Genomic DNA, 18,265 nt, shown 5'->3' with positions numbered 1-18,265 from the left:
AAAAAAGGATGGATTTTTAGCGTTTTTAGAAAAAATAAAATTAAACTTTGTAAATTTAAATTTATAATTGACAATATTGTTGTTTCATTTACCAATCATTGTTTAACATGTTCAGACTGAGCCAATAGACCATTTTAACAGGATAAATTGAATATTAACAAAGTGTATGGGTCTAGGTCAAAAAAAAAAAATGTAATTTTCATGAAAACTATTAAAATGGATTTTTAGCGTTTTGGAAAAGAGCTCCGTTCTCATCAGTTTAATATCTGATATGTCCCCTACCCGGGTACCAAATATTAAATAGATTTTTTGGGAGAAAAATAAACGTAAAAAAAAAAGTTGTAACCCGAAGGTTGCGGGTTTGAGTCTCATGTCTGGCAGGGATTGTCGTGGGGGGAGTGAATGATCAGCACTCTTCACCACCTTCAATACCATGACTGCTCCCCGGGTGCTTCAGCAATTCAGCTGCCAACTGCTTTGGGTGTGTGTTCACTACTGTGTGTGTGTGTGTGTGTGTGTGTGTGTGTGTGTGTGTGTGTGTGTGTGTGTGTGTGTGTGTGTGTGTGTGTGTACCTGGTATTCATCACGTCGTGGGGACCAAATGTCCCCACAAGGATAGGAATACCAGTAGATTTTGACCTTGTGGGGACATTTCTTAGGTCCCCATGAGGAAACAGGCTTATAAATCATGCACAATGAGTTTTTTTGAGGAAGTAAAAGTTTGCACAATCTCCTGTGAGGGCTAGGTTTAGGTGTAGGGTAGGTGTAGGGTGATAGAAAATATGGTTTATACAGTATAAAAACCATTACGCCTATGGAATGTCCCCATAAAACATGTAAACCCAACATGTGTGTGTGTGTGTGTGTGTGTGTGTGTGTGTGTGTGTGTGTGTGTGTACCTGGTATTCATCATGTTGTGGGGACCAAATGTCCCCACAAGGATAGGAATACCATTAGATTTTGACCTTGTGGGGACATTTCTCAGGTCCCCATGAGGAAACAGGCTTATAAATCATGCACAATGAGTTTTTTTGAGGAAGTAAAAGTTTGCACAATCTCCTGTGAGGGCTAGGTTTAGGTGTAGGGTAGGGTTAGGGCGATAGAAAATACGGTTTGTACAGTATAAAAACCATTACGCCTATGGAATGTCCCCATAAAACATGTAAACCAGTGTGTGTGTGTGTGTGTGTGTGTGTGTGTGTGTGTGTGTGTGTGTGTGTGTGTGTGTGTGTGTGTGTGTGTGTGTGTGTGCGCGCGCTCGATTGGATGGGTTAAATGCAGAGTACAAATTCTGAGTATGGGTCACCATACTTGGCCACACATCACGTCCTTTCCTTTCCTTCAGCCCATTGCCAGTTATTTATTTATTTTTATTATTTTATTTTATTTTTTTATTTTTTGTGGCAATTTTTTAGATTTCAATTTTAACCAATAACATTGCATCTATAATAACACCTTTGCATCCAAATGCCCAGATCATTAACAATTCACGGACACAGACAATACCACAAATGCTGAATCCCATCATATACACTATAAAGACAGAGGCCATAAAACTGTACAAACGCAAAAATTAAAAATAATAATTACAGGCTTAATCTCACTGCTTATCAGCTTGATTTTGTTTGAAGATGCTAAATAAATTGTGCTGTAAACAGGCCAAATATGTTTAAAATCTCTGTGCTGACTCTTTGTGATGCCCATTGCAAATAGCTGTTCTGCCATTCACTACATAGCAAAAAGTGAATAAGCGAATGAGAGACCTATCAGAGAAAGCCCAATATAGTATGGGAATGTTAAAATGTAAAAAAAAGCACTTTCCCTCAAATGAGATGCTAAACACAAACATTCTTGAGACATGGGACAAAACATGTCCAGCATGTCTCACTACATCAAAAACAATGTGTCCACAGAGAAGGGTTCAATTGTTCGTAAGCAATAAAATAGATTTAAAAAATTTATGATGAAAAAGAGCTTCATCAAAAGCAACACCTAATAATATCTTGTATCAAAGCAAGGTTGTTTTTCAACGGCACATGCGTGTTTCATAAGGTTTCAAAGTTGTGTCCCCACTTTTTGTCAATACCGTCAGACATTCATTCAAATGTAAAAATAAATAAATAAATAAATCAGGGAATATCAGGGGCAGCTGTCACTCTTGCCACATTCCACCTCTGCAGAGTACATCAGTGTCAGACAGGCTCTGGTAAGTTTTATAGTTTTAGAATTTTTTTTTTTTTTTTTTATTGCGAAAATGTACATAAGACAGGGAACAAATATAAGGCACAACCATCATTAATACTATAAATAATCAACAAAAATTCTATACTTACAACATTATAGCAAGAATAAGGGAAAAGGGAAAAGAAAAAAAACACAAAGAGCAAGAATCAACAGAAAAATATCAAATAAAGTATATTACAATAATAAATATTTGGAGATAGAGAGGCAAAGAGTTTCAGACTTTCGATTTAGATTTTTAAAATACTTAAAACTCTGAAACATTTTTACAAACTCACAAAGAAATACATTAAAGGAGGGCTTATATTTTTTCCATTTACATACATGAATATGATATTTACCCAACAATAAAACAAAGTTGACAACATCTGAAAAAATAGAATTTAGATCACACTTAAAAAAAAGATATCTTGCATGACAAATGAAGTTTTTTTTTTCCATTTTTTATTGATAACCAGCTATGAATATCAACCCAGAATTTAGAAGCTACCTCCTGTAGCCATTCCTGTGATCTTCTGATTGGTTTATATACATTTCACCCCAAGCATTATAAGTTAAACACTTTATTGCTATAGTAAGTTACCGAAATAGACTTTTGAGATATATATGATTTGTGTCACTCGCTACACATAGATGATGTCGAAGAAGTAGAAGTAGAAGAAAAACCTAGGCAGAAACCATAGAAGAAATGGAAGAAGTATAATTCAGATAAAAGGTTGAAGAAGTAGAAGTCGAAGAAAAAGTCAAAGACAAAGAAGTATGAGAAAAATATAGTCAGAAACCATAGAAGATGTCGAAGAAGGAGAAGTAGAAGAAAAACCTAGGCAGAAACCATATAAGAAATGGAAGAAGTAAAATTCTGATAAAAGGTTAAAGAAGTAGTGTGTGATGTCACTGATCTAGGTATATGTTAATATTTCCATCTTTTGTAAGTAACAGAGAAAGTTTACTGTTTACTGTTAACTGCTAAGCCTTGGAGCCAATGGAGTTTTTTATTTATTTATTTGGCTTTAATGTTAATATTGCATGCATTAGGCTGGTGCATTAAGATGTTTAAGAGAATCTAAAGTATTAAAAACATACAGTTTATAGCCATGACTTAACTTTAAATTCAGCTCTTTAATATGAGCTCTTAATTATACATTACAAAAAAAATATTTTCCATTATTTCAGTACCATTACAAAATAAACAAAATATATTGGAAGTGTTAAATTATTTTATTTACCTATCTGAAAATAAAAATAAATTATATGAGTTCATTATTTATGCTAACACTAATAATAAATATATATATATATATATATACAGATTTTTTTTTTTTTTTTGACCGGAAATGACACAGGCTTCTCCCAAAAGATAATAAGACAATGTACAAGAGGCATCATTGTGGAAAAAAAATATTTCTCAGCTTTTATTTACATTTGAACAAAAAGTGGCCAAAATTATTCATGCCTTTTGCAAACTGTCACAGTCTATGGAAAAACCCAAAGTTCTATACCATTCCAAATAGTCCAAGCTGTTCTAAAGCATCCTAATTACCTTGATTCATTTGGAACAGCTGTTTTAATCAACTCAACAGGTGAAAAACTGAAGCTCTAAATTTTCTGAAGTTCCAGTGGCTACAGTGCGAAGTATAATTAAAAAATTCAAGACGTTCCGCACTGGTCCGCTGGCCAGGAGGATAGTAAGAGAGGTAAAAAAGAATCCAAGGATCACCACCAAGGCCATCCTAATGAATCTGGGCTCTGCTGGTGGCAACATCTCAAGGCAGTCCAACGGACACTGCACACCGCTGGGTTCTACGGACGCAGACCAAGATGGACACCACTTCTCCAAATAAGCAGTGGCGGAGCCAGAGGGGTGTCCGGGGTGGCAATGGACACCCCTGACATCCGATTGGCCACCCCAGGTGCCACCCCAAAATACTGCTGGCAGTACCTGATGCTGATTGACATCTCATTTGTCTAAAGAAGTTTTAGAATTTTGCCGGTGACGCTAGCCATTTCCAAATCAAGACGAGCCATGGACATGAGCATCAATGTAAGACGAATAATAAAACATCATTTTTGAAATACCGTACGTTTTATAGTTTAAGGTTTGTTTGCTGGGTAACGTTTATTATCCGTTGTGTAAATTAACTAGGCGACGACGACATCAGTCAATTTAATGAGATTAGAGAGATCAATTCACACTTTAGACAGTTAACGCTATACTTAATCTGTGCTATGGTATTATATGTACATACCATGTTCCATACCATACAGGGCTCGAAATTGCGAGCGTTTTGTCGCATATGCTCCCAAAATCTAATTATATATGCAAGAGTGAGAAATTGTTGTGGTGCAACTTGGTTTCATTTCTTTACAAAACTTTCGGTAGCCTACAGCACAGATGCAGTGACAGGTTGCTGTTCGCTCCAACATTACATAACCATTTGAACTTAATCTTTACATTTTTACATTTTAAGTATCAGTCAAAATAGGCTACTGTACAACGCGCCATACATCCACATCATATGATGACTCAGCGGGAGACGTAATTTTCTCTGGGGACACGTTTTTCAAAATCCCGTTTGTGTCCTCCCACTTTCAAATGGTTTTGTTAAAGTAATCTCTTGTATTGTAGAATGCACGCTCAGCGCTGCTGAGAGTTTCGCGCGATCATTAAAACGAAGCCAAAACGCGCACCGCATTCAAAAGCAATCTTGAAAGATTCGGTCTCTATTTGCACATTGAATATTGAAAGAGTAGCCTACTTTGATTATGGCTGCATATATTCTACACGAATAAGAAAGAACTGTGTCGTTTATTTTTGTCATTTATGATATATTTTGTTATTAATGTAGATTCTTAAAAAATGCAGTGGTTGTCTCAAATTTAAAAATGGCTGTACCTATAAATGGCTTCTTGTCCCTTGCTTAAGGCATAAAATAAATATGTAAAAAAGTCTTTCAGAATCAGCCCATTTGCTTGTAAAACTTCGGCAATCAGAATAGACCATGAAGAATCAATATCGGTGCATTACTAAAAAAGAAATTGGGTGCTCCTATTTTTTTTTTTTTTTTGGTAAAAAGTGAATTTTGTGCCCTGTATATAAGTTATTATATTTAATTAACAATGTTATTTGGACTTTGTAAAATGTCTCTTGTTACACCAGTGAGCAATGCAACTTGCGAGAGAAGCTACTCTGCGTTAAAACTTATTAAAACCCACCTTAGGACAACGTCTGATGGCAGGTTAAGTCACCTAGGGATTCTCAGTGTTGAGTCAAGGAGTGCACGCTCCCTCAACATGGATGCATTTGTGAAACGTTTTGCCAGTTCTCATCAGAACAGCAGAATTATGTTGTTTTAAACATAACTAGGATAAGTTTGTAAGTGATGACTAAAATTGTGTTTTTGTTTTCAAATCGAGTTTGATGTATGCTCTAATTGCAGTATTTTTTGTTTAGTTGTTTTTTCTTTATTCTAATGTTTTTGTAAATTAACTCAGCATTATTTTTGCAAATAAAACTTTAGAATTCCTTATGAATTCCTATACATTTTATGAGTAGAGTTCGTGTGTGAGGACCCCCTGAAATAGCAGTGGCCACCCCATGTAAAAAATTCTAGCTCCGCCACTGCAAATAAGGCACACAAAAGCCCGCTTGGCCTTTGCAAATGCTCATTTGGACAAAGAAGAAGACTTCTGGTCTTCTGTTTTATGGTCAGATGAAACAAAAATGTAATTGTTTGGCCACAATGATGTAGCCTTCATTTGGCGTAAAAAAAAGGAGAAGCCTTCAAACTTCTTGGCAGTAATTCTGAGGCTTTTTAAATTATTGTTCATATCAATATCTGAATTATATTGTATCTGTCACACCCCCGGACTTTCTATTTGGTTTCTCCCAGTTTCCCCCGCAGTTCTGAGTGTTTTTGGTTTTTCCCTCATCGTCGACACCTGTGTTTGTATTAGTCTGTGTATTTAAGGTGTGTGTTTTCCCCTGTACTCTTGTCGGTCTTTGATGTTATCCCCTGATGTTACCACTCCGTGTTCCTGTGTCTGCCTGTTTCCCATTGGATTTATTAAATGTACGTCTTTTATTACGTCGTTGTTCGTGTGTTCCTGCCTGAGTTGTGACAGAAAGACCGACCGATACAGTTTTTTTTTTTGCGTGTTTACCTCCGTTTTGTTTTCCGTTCGTTTTCTCCAGTCTTTTGTTTCCGTAGTGTGTTTCCCCATGGATCCCTTCCTCCGACCAGAATTCATCCTGCTACGGCTGAAGCAGGGGGAATTACCGCTCGAGGGATACACGTTAATGTTCCAACTCGTAGCTAATACCACCAGCTACCCGAGGACGGCCCTCGAGCGAACTTTGCCTCGTTTGTGGAGTGGACACTGGCGAGAAACAGACCCGAGTTCCCCGCCTGTTACACGGAGAATCTCGTCAGTGCCACTCCGGACCCAGAGCCCAGCCAGCCACCCCGACCCGCGGATTATGAGCCCGTCACAGACGGAAAGCCCGAACCCGGAGCGACAACATTATGGAGTGCCGAAGAGGTCAAAACCGCTGATCAGGTGCGTGAGCCGACTATTACATCCGCGCCGGTGGAGTACTTCGAAGAGCAAGAAGGGGCGGTAGAGAGCCCCGCCCACTGCACTACCACTGAGGGTGAGCTGGAACAAGATTATGGGGACTTAATGGACTGTGTCACGGAAATACCTATCTGCCTGGATTTCCCACCCACCCTCCCTCTTCTGCCTAGTCCTGAATCTCCGCTGGTTCCGCCCAGCCTACCTGAATTCCCGTTGTCGACTGTCTGTCCCCTTGCTCACCCTCAGCCCACCATCTGTGCGGTGGGTTCGCCGCAGGTCTGCCAGTCTCCATCGGTGTCATGGCTGGAGGATCCCTCACCATCGCCTCCAGCCTCAGAGTCCTGGACTCCACCTCGGCCCTCCGACCCTGCGGCTCCACCCCGGCTCTCTGCTCCCTCGTCTCCGCCGTCGCCCGTCGATCCACCAGCTCCACCGGGCTCCATCGGCCCTCCGGCTCCGCCCTGGTCAGTCGTCGCCCCACCTTCGCCTCAGGACTATACTCCTCCGGCTGTGCCTCGTCGCTCCGTCCCACCGGCTCATTGGACCTCCTCCCTCCCGCGGGCACAGCCTCGGCCCTCTGTCGCTCCGGCTCCGCCGCGGATCTCCGGATCTCCATCTCCGCCTTGGTCGCCAGAGCCTTGGGTTCCGCCTTGGCCCTCCGGATCCGCGGTGTCACCCAAGATCTTCGGCTTTCCGTCTCCGCCTCGGGCTCCACCACCACCTGCTCCGCCTCCGTCGGTCGGATCCATGGAGTCGTCAGCCTCTCCTCCACCATGGCTCCTCCCTCCATCGGCTCCACCGTGGATTTACATCTTGGCTGCGGCCTGGGTCCCACCTGGCTCCTCCTGCTCCAGCCCCCTCCTGTCACCTCCTTGGCTCCTCCCTCCGTCATCACCTCCATGGACTGTTCTGTCACCACCCTGGACTTCATCTTGTTCCCTCCTCCCGGAAGTTCGTCCTCCACCTAAGCCCCCTCCAAAGACTTGGTACTGTTCCCTTTTGTATGTTTGTCGGCACGAGGACGTGCCTTCCGGGAGGGGGAGGTAATGTCACACCCCCGGACTTTCTATTTGGTTTCTCCCAGTTTCCCCCGCAGTTCTGAGTGTTTTTGGTTTTTCCCTCATCGTCGACACCTGTGTTTGTATTAGTCTGTGTATTTAAGGTGTGTGTTTTCCCCTGTACTCTTGTCGGTCTTTGATGTTATCCCCTGATGTTACCACTCCGTGTTCCTGTGTCTGCCTGTTTCCCATTGGATTTATTAAATGTACGTCGTTGTTCGTGTGTTCCTGCCTGAGTTGTGACAGTATCAACCAAAATTAAGAAATATATCATGATATACATTTTGGCCATATTGTCCAGCCCTACTATCCAAAGAAAGTTCCTACATACATGATCAGTTTCTGATGCAAAAACAGAATGGTCTAACTTTATCTGTGTAAAATTATGCTACATAAAAAAATATCTGCAGGAAACAAAAACGGCACACTGGTTGATTGAGAGTGCAACTTCCCTCTCTGACAGCAGGTGGTGCTTATGGAACAGCAGAGATATGGCATTCCCCTGGTTATTTTTGCGTTGCACCATTAAACTTAGTTTAAATGTAACTATGTATAAACTAAATATTTATGGAAGTGTCTGGTCAGGAGTAACAGTTGGAATAAAATAGCAGACTGAGTGAACTGCATCAATATGCTTTTCTTTTAACCAACAACCTTTAATCCTTTAGGCATATATGATGTTGCTGACATTTACACTCACGTACATATTACAGCGCGTCTTTAACACCCCATCTACAGCGCGCTTTGTGTTGCGCATGTCAGATGAAATAATAAATATATGGCATTTCTTTTTTTCAGTGTTGATTGATTCTTATTTATTTCAGTTACAGTCTCTGTGTCACGGATTGGCCAGGTTCTACTCCCTCACTCACTCAACGATCACAGTCACCTGATTACTAATCAGACGCACCTGAAACCCATCACCAGCACCACATATAAGCACACCACACACCTCACTCAGTGTCCGGGCTCGTTTGCATGAAGCGGACTCATTGTGTTTCTCTGTCGAGTTCACAAACCTCAAAGACATACTTACCTCGCTATTTACCTGTTGAAACTTACCTGTTGTCTCATCTATTCCAGTACGAAGTCTGTTCTCTGTTCCAGTCAGCTGTGGTCAGCCATAAGCCTGTTCGTCTGTCACCAACGGTGTGTGTGTGTGTGTGTGGGTCGGAGTCCTCCTCCCGTCGTTCCTGGAAAGGAAAAGGATCTGTCTTCAGTATTCATCTCTGGTCATCGAATATCATACCTGGACTGTTTATACTTACCCGGTTCTGCACGTCATCTTATCCACAACGCTCTGCTGATAATAAACATTGTTATATTTATCACTTACCTCTCTTGTTTGGTCTGCTTCCGTAACAGTTAGCCCGGACCAACACAGTATCAGCATGAGCAATCGGGACCCGTTTCAAGAGCTGGTGGACTCGCTCAGGAAGGTTTTGTTGGCTAGTCATGCCACCACTCCAACTTCAGCTCATCCCACCGCACCACCGGCACCCAGCACTTCTTCGGCTCCCGTGAACGTCCCTTCCAGTCCCATGGCCCGACCAGCGCCCTACTCTGGCGGGGCGGAGGAGTGCAGCGGATTCCTGTTACAATGTTCATTAATATTCACAATGCAACCTGCTCTCTATCCCACAGATTCTTCGAAAATAGCCTTCATCACGTCTCTGCTTACCGGACCAGCTCTCAAATGGGCGGACACGTTATATCAGCAGGCCGGGCCGGCAACCCATTCGATCCAGGCTTTCGTCGCTCATTTTAAAGAGGTTTTCGGACGTTCTGATGCAGAAGTATCCGCAGGAGAGCAATTGTATCATCTAAAGCAGGGAAGTATGACTACACAAGATTACTCCCTGCGTTTCCGCACTTTGGCCGCTGCCAGCGGATGGAATGAACGTTCGTTACTGACCACGTACCGGCTCGGCCTAGAACCCAATCTCCGGAAGCAGTTAGCTGCTTTGGACGATTCCATGGGATTGGAGAAGTTCATTCAGCAGTCACTTCGTTGTTCAGATCGTCTAAAATCCTACCAAGACCAGTCCGCCACTACTGCACTCCTCCGACCAGTTACATCCGCCAGCCCTCCAGAACCAGAACCAATGATCCTGGAATCAGGGAAAATCTCTGCAGCTGAGCGACAGAGAAGGCTGACCCGGGGTCTTTGCATGTACTGTGGGGCTGCGGGACACGTTCGACTCAACTGTCCTCTGCGTCCTATACGATCTTTGGTGAGTGTAATACGTTCTGAATTGGATAACATGCATCCTCTGACTACCAATGTTCAGTTAACCACCCACACTTCCTGTGTTACAGTCGCAGCCCTCATCGACTCCGGGTCAGCGGGAAACTTCATCTCTAACACCCTCTGTCGCCAGCTCCAGTTACGCACCCAAGCCTCAACCACCATCTACCAGATTCAACCGATAACTAACCGGATCAGCTCACGGACCCGTATTCACCGGAAAAGTGAACCCATCATCCTACAGATTGGAGTTTTGCACCGTGAAGAGATTCAGTTTCTGGTTCTGGAGGGAGCTACTATGGACATCATCTTGGGGCGCCCGTGGCTGGTGAAGCATGATCCCATCCTCTCTTGGGGCACAGGAGAGGTGATAAAATGGGGAGAAGAATGTACCAACCAATGTTTCCCAGATCTTCCACGTCCTAGACACAAGATACTACCTGTCAACGTCACCTCCGTCGAAAGTCCTGTTGAGAAGCAGTCAGTCCAGATTCCTGCCATTTACTCGTCGTTTCAAGACGTCTTCTGCACCAAGAGAGCTTCCCAGCTACCTCCACATCGGCCATGGGACTGTGCCATTGACCTAGTTCCGGATGCTCCAATGCCCAGAGGTAAGATCTACCCGCTGTCGCTTCCGGAGACCAAGGCAATGGAGGAGTACATACAGGAGGCTCTCGATCAGGGTTACATCCGACCATCAACATCACCCGCAGCATCCAGTTTTTTCTTCGTGGCAAAGAAGGATGGAGGGCTGCGGCCATGCATCGATTACCGCATACTCAATCAAGGCACCATCAAGTTCCGGTATCCCCTTCCTCTCGTCCCTGCGGCCCTCGAACAACTACGCACTGCCAGAGTGTTTACGAAGTTGGACCTCCGCAGCGCGTACAACCTCGTGAGGATACGTGAGGGGGACGAGTGGAAGACTGCCTTCGTGACCCCTACTGGCCACTACGAGTATTTGGTCATGCCCTATGGTTTGGTCAACGCCCCCTCCGTATTTCAGAACTTCATTCACGAGGTACTCCGGGAGTTTCTGCACCACTTTGTCGTTGTCTACATAGACGATATCCTGATTTACTCCCGGAGTGAGGCCGAACATCGCCTCCACGTTGCAGAGGTCCTTCAAAGATTACGGGATCATCACCTGTATCTCAAGGCGGAAAAATGTTCATTTCACCTATCAGCAGTACACTTCCTTGGATACGTCATCGACCAGAAGGGGGTCCGTATGGACGAGAGGAAGGTATCTGCAGTTGTATCCTGGCCAGAACCCACCACTATCAAAGAGCTTCAACGATTCTTAGGTTTCGCCAATTTCTATCGCCGGTTTATCAAAAATTACAGCATCATCACTGCTCCACTTACCAGCCTACTCAAAGGAAAACCACGAACTCTACTCTGGAACCCTGACTCGGCCGCAGCCTTCCATAACCTCAAGGAAGCATTTACACAGGCACCTCTTCTAACCCATCCTGACCCTGATCTCCCTTTCGTGGTAGAGGTGGACGCATCTACTACCGGCGTGGGAGGGATTCTGTCACAACATCACGGTACTCCTCCATTACTTCATCCCTGTGCCTACTATTCCCGGAAGCTCAGCCCTGCGGAGAGGAACTATGACATCGGCAACCGCGAGCTCCTTGCCATCAAGCTCGCTCTGGAGGAGTGGCGACATTGGCTAGAGGGATCCAACCACACGTTCCAGGTGATAACAGATCACAAGAACCTACAGTACCTCCGAGACGCCAAACGGCTCTGTCCCCGTCAGGCAAGATGGTCCCTGTTCTTTTCCCGATTCAACTTCACCATAACCTACCGGCCAGGATCCAAGAATACCCGAGCTGATGCTCTGTCTCGCATCCATGATTCTCACGACTTGCCTGACACACCCACGACCATAATCCCCGAAAACATCATCGTTCAACCCATTGAATGGACCAACCCGTCAGCTGTCGCCACTCCGGAACCCAGATCTCCGCCGGGCTGTCCACCTGGTCGCAGATTCATCCCTAGGACCCAGCGGGTAGATCTAATCCATTCTACACATACCTCTCTGGGCACTGGACATCCAGGGGCCAACAACACTCTCTCGCTGCTGACGGACCGCTTCTGGTGGCCGCACATGGCAAGGGATGTGAGGAGGTATGTCCAGGGATGTAAGGAGTGTGCAATGTCCAAGAGTCCACGTCATCTGCCTGCTGGGAAACTCCATCCCTTGCCTGTGCCGAACCGCCCCTGGTCACACCTGGGAGTTGACTTCATGACAGATCTCCCCTCATCTGACGGTAACACCTGCATCTTTGTTATAGTTGATCGATTTTCAAAATTCTGCCGACTGATACCTCTGAAAGGTCTTCCCACAGCCCTAGAGTCTGCCGAACTGCTCTTCAACAAAGTCTTTAGGTACTATGGCATTCCGGAAGACATCGTCTCAGACAGGGGTCCACAGTTTATTTCACGGGTGTGGAAGTCTTTTCTCAAACTCCTAGGTGTGACCGTTAGCCTCTCCTCTGGATACCACCCTGAGACCAACGGGCAGACGGAGAGGAAAATCCAGGAGGTGGGGCGGTTCCTCCGGACATTCTGTCATGGTCACCAGGACTCCTGGAACCAGTTCCTGGGTTGGGCAGAATACGCCCAAAATTCACTGCGGCAACCCACCACAGGACTCACGCCATTCCAGTGTGTGCTCGGCTTCCAACCACCTCTCTTCCCCTGGAATGGCGAACCATCACAGGTGCCCGCAGTGGATTACTGGTTCCGGGAGAGCGAGAGAGTCTGGGACGAGGCTCACCATCATCTTCAAAGGGCAGTGCGCAGAACCAAATCCACTGCTGATAAGAAGAGGATTCCTGGTCCCACATACACTCCTGGGCAGAAAGTCTGGCTCTCCACAAGAGACATCCGTCTGCGCCTGCCCTCGAAGAAATTGAGTCCCAGGTTTGTTGGCCCCTTCACCATCGTGGAACAGGTCAACCCCGTCACCTACAGACTCCAATTACCACCACAGTACCGTATCCACCCCACATTTCACGTCTCTTTACTAAAACCCTTTCACCCACCTGTGATTCCCTCCACAGAACCTGGTCAGGAAGAGGAACCCCCTCCCCCCTTGGTCCTGGAAGAGGGATCCATCTACTCGGTCCGAGAAATCCTTCTGTCCCGACGTCGTGGTGGTAGTCTGGAGTATCTCGTCGACTGGGAAGGCTACGGTCCAGAGGAGAGGTCGTGGGTACCCAGAGTTGACGTTCTAGATCCAACCCTCATGGAGGAATTCCATCGTAACCATCCTGAATGTCCAGCCCCTCGAGGACGAGGTAGACCACCACGACGTCGGAGGCCTCGGCCCTCAGGAGCGGGCCCTGGGGAGGGGGGTAATGTCACGGATTGGCCAGGTTCTACTCCCTCACTCACTCAACGATCACAGTCACCTGATTACTAATCAGACGCACCTGAAACCCATCACCAGCACCACATATAAGCACACCACACACCTCACTCAGTGTCCGGGCTCGTTTGCACGAAGCGGACTCATTGTGTTTCTCTGTCGAGTTCACAAACCTCAAAGACATACTTACCTCGCTATTTACCTGTTGAAACTTACCTGTTGTCTCATCTATTCCAGTACGAAGTCTGTTCTCTGTTCCAGTCAGCTGTGGTCAGCCATAAGCCTGTTCGTCTGTCACCAACGGTGTGTGTGTGTGTGTGTGGGTCGGAGTCCTCCTCCCGTCGTTCCTGGAAAGGAAAAGGATCTGTCTTCAGTATTCATCTCTGGTCATCGAATATCATACCTGGACTGTTTATACTTACCCGGTTCTGCACGTCATCTTATCCACAACGCTCTGCTGATAATAAACATTGTTATATTTATCACTTACCTCTCTTGTTTGGTCTGCTTCCGTAACACTCTGAATGTTATTTACATATGTGACCCTGTACATAAAAATAGCTTACATATAGATAGACTAATGCTATTATTGTTTCGTTTTTTATGGAAACTTGTTTTTATTGTTAGTATACCTAAGGCAAAAGAAGTTAGAATGAAGGATCAATTAAAACTTTTGATGGCCTATGGCTATAAATGCAATAAATTTAAAATCACTACAAAAACAATAGTTATGTTGATATTTGATTAGGATAAAATGGTTTAGAATTTCTCTTCTAACAGTAGAGCATTTAAGTGCTAAAAAATTTAACTGTGAGATAGCTTTTAAATCAAATTGTCAAAATTAAAACAAAAAAAATAATTAAACAGCACAAAAAAAAACATTTCAAATAATATCAGTTACAATGTCACTGCATTTAATATAGACAGCGCTGCCAGTAAACAAGGATTACACTGGATAAACCCTAAAACACAACATTACTCCCACTGCATGGGCCAATCATCGTCTTGTGACATTATATCTCATATCTCTAATAGCAGATGAAGACAAGCAAGTGTTTAGAAAACATTATTTTCCATAGTCTACATGATTCATATTACTTACAGAGTTAAAATAGGACACATTTTAAGATGGTTATGACAGACTTTTGATGGCCTGTGGCTATAAATGCAATAAATGTCAAAATTCTTGTTTTTAATTTATTGTAGAAAAAATTATATACTGTCTAAACATTCAAGGTGATCATATACAACACTAAAGAACATTAAAGGCTGCTGCTGACATGTTTAATAAAATAATTAAATAGTTTCTCTATGAGTTGAACTTGAGAGCTTGCCTTCATAGGGTCAGTAATTACACTGCACTCTTGCCACTGTTTCAATTGCCTCTCTCATGTAAATATAATTTAGAAAACTGATGATGTCTAAATATCATTTATTACAAAATTATGTAAAGTCGTCTTATATACATACATTCAAGTGAAAAAGTTAGGACACCTTATTGAATTTCATGGTTTTCTGTATCAGGACATAATAAAAAAATTATCTAGTCATTGGCAGGTCTTAAATTTTGGAAAATAAATACTCAGATAAACGTCATCACATGACATCACACAGTGTCATTATTTATCCACTCTTCTTTTGAACATTGCTCCAGTTTATTGAGTTTTGTGGGCATTTGTTTATGCACAGCTCTCACCACAGCATTTGAGTCAGGATGAGGACTTTGACTGGGCTATTGCAACACCTTGATTCTTTTCTTTTCAGCCATTCTGTTGTAGATTTGCTGGTGTGCTTGGGATCATTGTCCTGTTGCATGACCCAGTTTTGGCCCAACTTTAGCTATCATCAGCCCTCCTCCATCATGCTTGTCTTTTGGTATGTTTTTGTGCTTATATGTAACTTGGTGCTGTGCATTATGGCCAAACATCTCCACTTCGGGTCTCGTCTGTTCAAAGGACATTATTCTAGAAGACTTATGTTTTGTTCAGATGCAACTTTCCAGACATAAACTGTGCTGCCATGTTTTACTTATGCCAAGCCTTCTAAACTTTATTATTTAACATGTCAAATGAGACCTGTAGAGTCTGAGGTGTAGTTCTTGGGTTGTCTGCCATTTATTTGAGCATTACACGGTCTGATCTTGGGGCGAATTTTCTGGGACGTCCACTCCTGGACGGAGAGGTGTCTGTTTTAAATGTCTTCCACTTGTGAATAAACATCAAATTGTTTGGGCATGGCCGTATTACTCTTCTCAAATTGATGGCAGCAACAAATGCTTCTCTGAGATGATTGCTGATGTCTTACCTCCTTAGCATTATGTTAACACACACCTAAAGGCTCCAGACCAGCAAACTGTCACTGTCATGTCATGATCTTCACTGAAACATGGGCTAAACAGCGATATATTGGACAGTGCTATTGTTCTAACTGATCACCACCAATTCCGTGCAGACAGAACGGCGGATGACTCCGGCAAGACCAGAGGCAGAGGATTGTGCATTTATGTTAACAAAGCTTGGTGCACGAACTCTGTTATTATTGCTCAGCTAACCTAAAGTTTCTCATGGTTAAGTGTAGACCGTTTTATCTGCCACGGGAGTTCACCTCCACCATTATAACTGCCATCAAAGTGTGGCCAGCGGGGGTAGACTTAAAGGGATAGTTCGAGCATTTAAGACATGAAGTTGTATTCAATCCTTATCAGCACTATAGTGTATACACACTGACCCACACTGCGTTCACCTCCCTGGTCAGAGTTCTGGCCGCTGGAAGTTTTTCAAGAAAGTAGTCACGGTTAGTTTCCGGGGCCTCAAAACTGTGCGTTTTTACGTGAAAAAAAATATATGCGTTTCAAAGCTTGATTAATTTACATCACAAAAAACACTCCTGACAAAAATCATACCTCAGTTTTAATCGGCACTATATTCTTTCCGTTTCCATCAATCCGCGCCGCTGTCAGTTCGCACATTCCGATCAGCTGTTCCATTACACACTCGAATGACAACGACGTAAAAAGTAGAAAATTAACAATGGTGCGAACTTGTAAATTCCCAGGTTGTGACCACAAGAATGTGCAGGGATCGCCGTTCAGATTCCATCGTTTTCCTGTTTCTGATATAGTTATGAGACAGCTTTGGCTGGTTGCCATCGGCTACTCTGCGGGAGCTAAAATATCCAGTATCAAGGATTTTCGTGTGTGCAGTGCTCACTTCAGCGAAGACGATTACATCCCCAACCAAGGAGGAAAAATCAAAAAACGGATTTTAAAGAGTTCTGCTGTACCAGTACCACGGGTAAGCTCTATTTACTAACTTTATGTCGCATACGGCAGGTTTATTTTGAAGCTAACGTCGGTTTTTAGGCTAACGTTACACTGAGAATATTCTAACCGGGGCAGTGATAGCATCGACAATAATCGACTGTCTATGTGGTGAGAAAATCGGCAAATGTCATAACTAATGAATTTAATTGAATCTATATAACACAACAAAATATAATGCTTTGCTATATTTGTTATTGTCTGTAACTATGCGGAACGTGTGTCGGTATCATCGTGTTTATAAGTGTGCTTGAAGTCACATACAGGTAGTTCTAAACCAGGTATCTCCAACTCCGGTCATCGTGAGCTACATTCCTGCAGCTCGATGTTTTCCTATGACAGGACACCTTTCTCAAATGAGACATTCTGTACAAGCCTGCTAATTACCCGTTGATTTGAGTCAGGTGTGTGTTGCATCAGAGAAAAACTAAAACCAGCAAGACAGTAGCTCACGAGGACTGGAGATCCCATGTCTAAACTGTACAGTAAACAATCTGATGTTTAGACTCCTGTGGAAATCACGTGAAACGAGGTCTAATATAAAATAAATATATATCGTCTGTTCCGTCTGACATTGTGCTAAAATTGGTTTCATCATCAGAAGTTTCGTAGTCAGACATGTTGTCAGTGAGTCGCGCTATCAACAGCTGATCGGAACGTGCGAACTGACAGCGGCGCGGATTGATGGAAACGGAAAGAATATAGTGCCGATTAAAACTGAGGTATGATTTTTGTCAGGAGTGTTTTTTGTGATGTAAATTAATCAAGCTTTGAAACGCATATATTTTTTTCACGTAAAAACGCACAGTTTTGAGGCCCCGGAAACTAACCGTGACTACTTTCTTGAAAAACTTCCAGCGGCCAGAACTCTGACCAGGGAGGTGAACGCAGTGTGGGTCAGTGTGTATACACTATAGTGCTGATAAGGATTGAATACAACTTCATGTCTTAAATGCTCGAACTATCCCTTTAACACTCCAGGACAGGTTTCTACACACTGACTGGAGTATGTTTGCTTCTCAGGCCACCTGTGGCTCTCACACTGACATTGACAGCTACACCTCCTCTGTTCTGGATTATATCAACACTACCATAGACAGTGTTACAACCCAGAAGCAGATCACCGTATACCCAAATCAGAAGCCATGGATGAACAAGGAGGTGCATCTCCTACTGAAAGCACGCAACACTGCCTTCAGATCAGGTGATGCACAGGCCTACAGCACTTCCAGGGCAAATCTGAAGAGGGGCATCAAAAAGGCCAAGCACTGCTACAAACTTAAGCTAGAGGAGCACTTTTCTAACTCTGACCCTCGACGCATGTGGCAGGGCATTCAGGCCATCAGCGATTACAAACCCAGCCACTCAACCCCCACAGCCACTAATGTCTTCTTCCTGGATGAGCTTAATGACTTTTATGCTCGCTTTGAGAA

Source organism: Garra rufa, chromosome 16 (genome assembly GCF_049309525.1).
Source record: "Garra rufa chromosome 16, GarRuf1.0, whole genome shotgun sequence".
Taxonomy (NCBI): domain Eukaryota; kingdom Metazoa; phylum Chordata; class Actinopteri; order Cypriniformes; family Cyprinidae; genus Garra; species Garra rufa.
Note: the sequence above shows the minus strand (reverse complement) of the source record.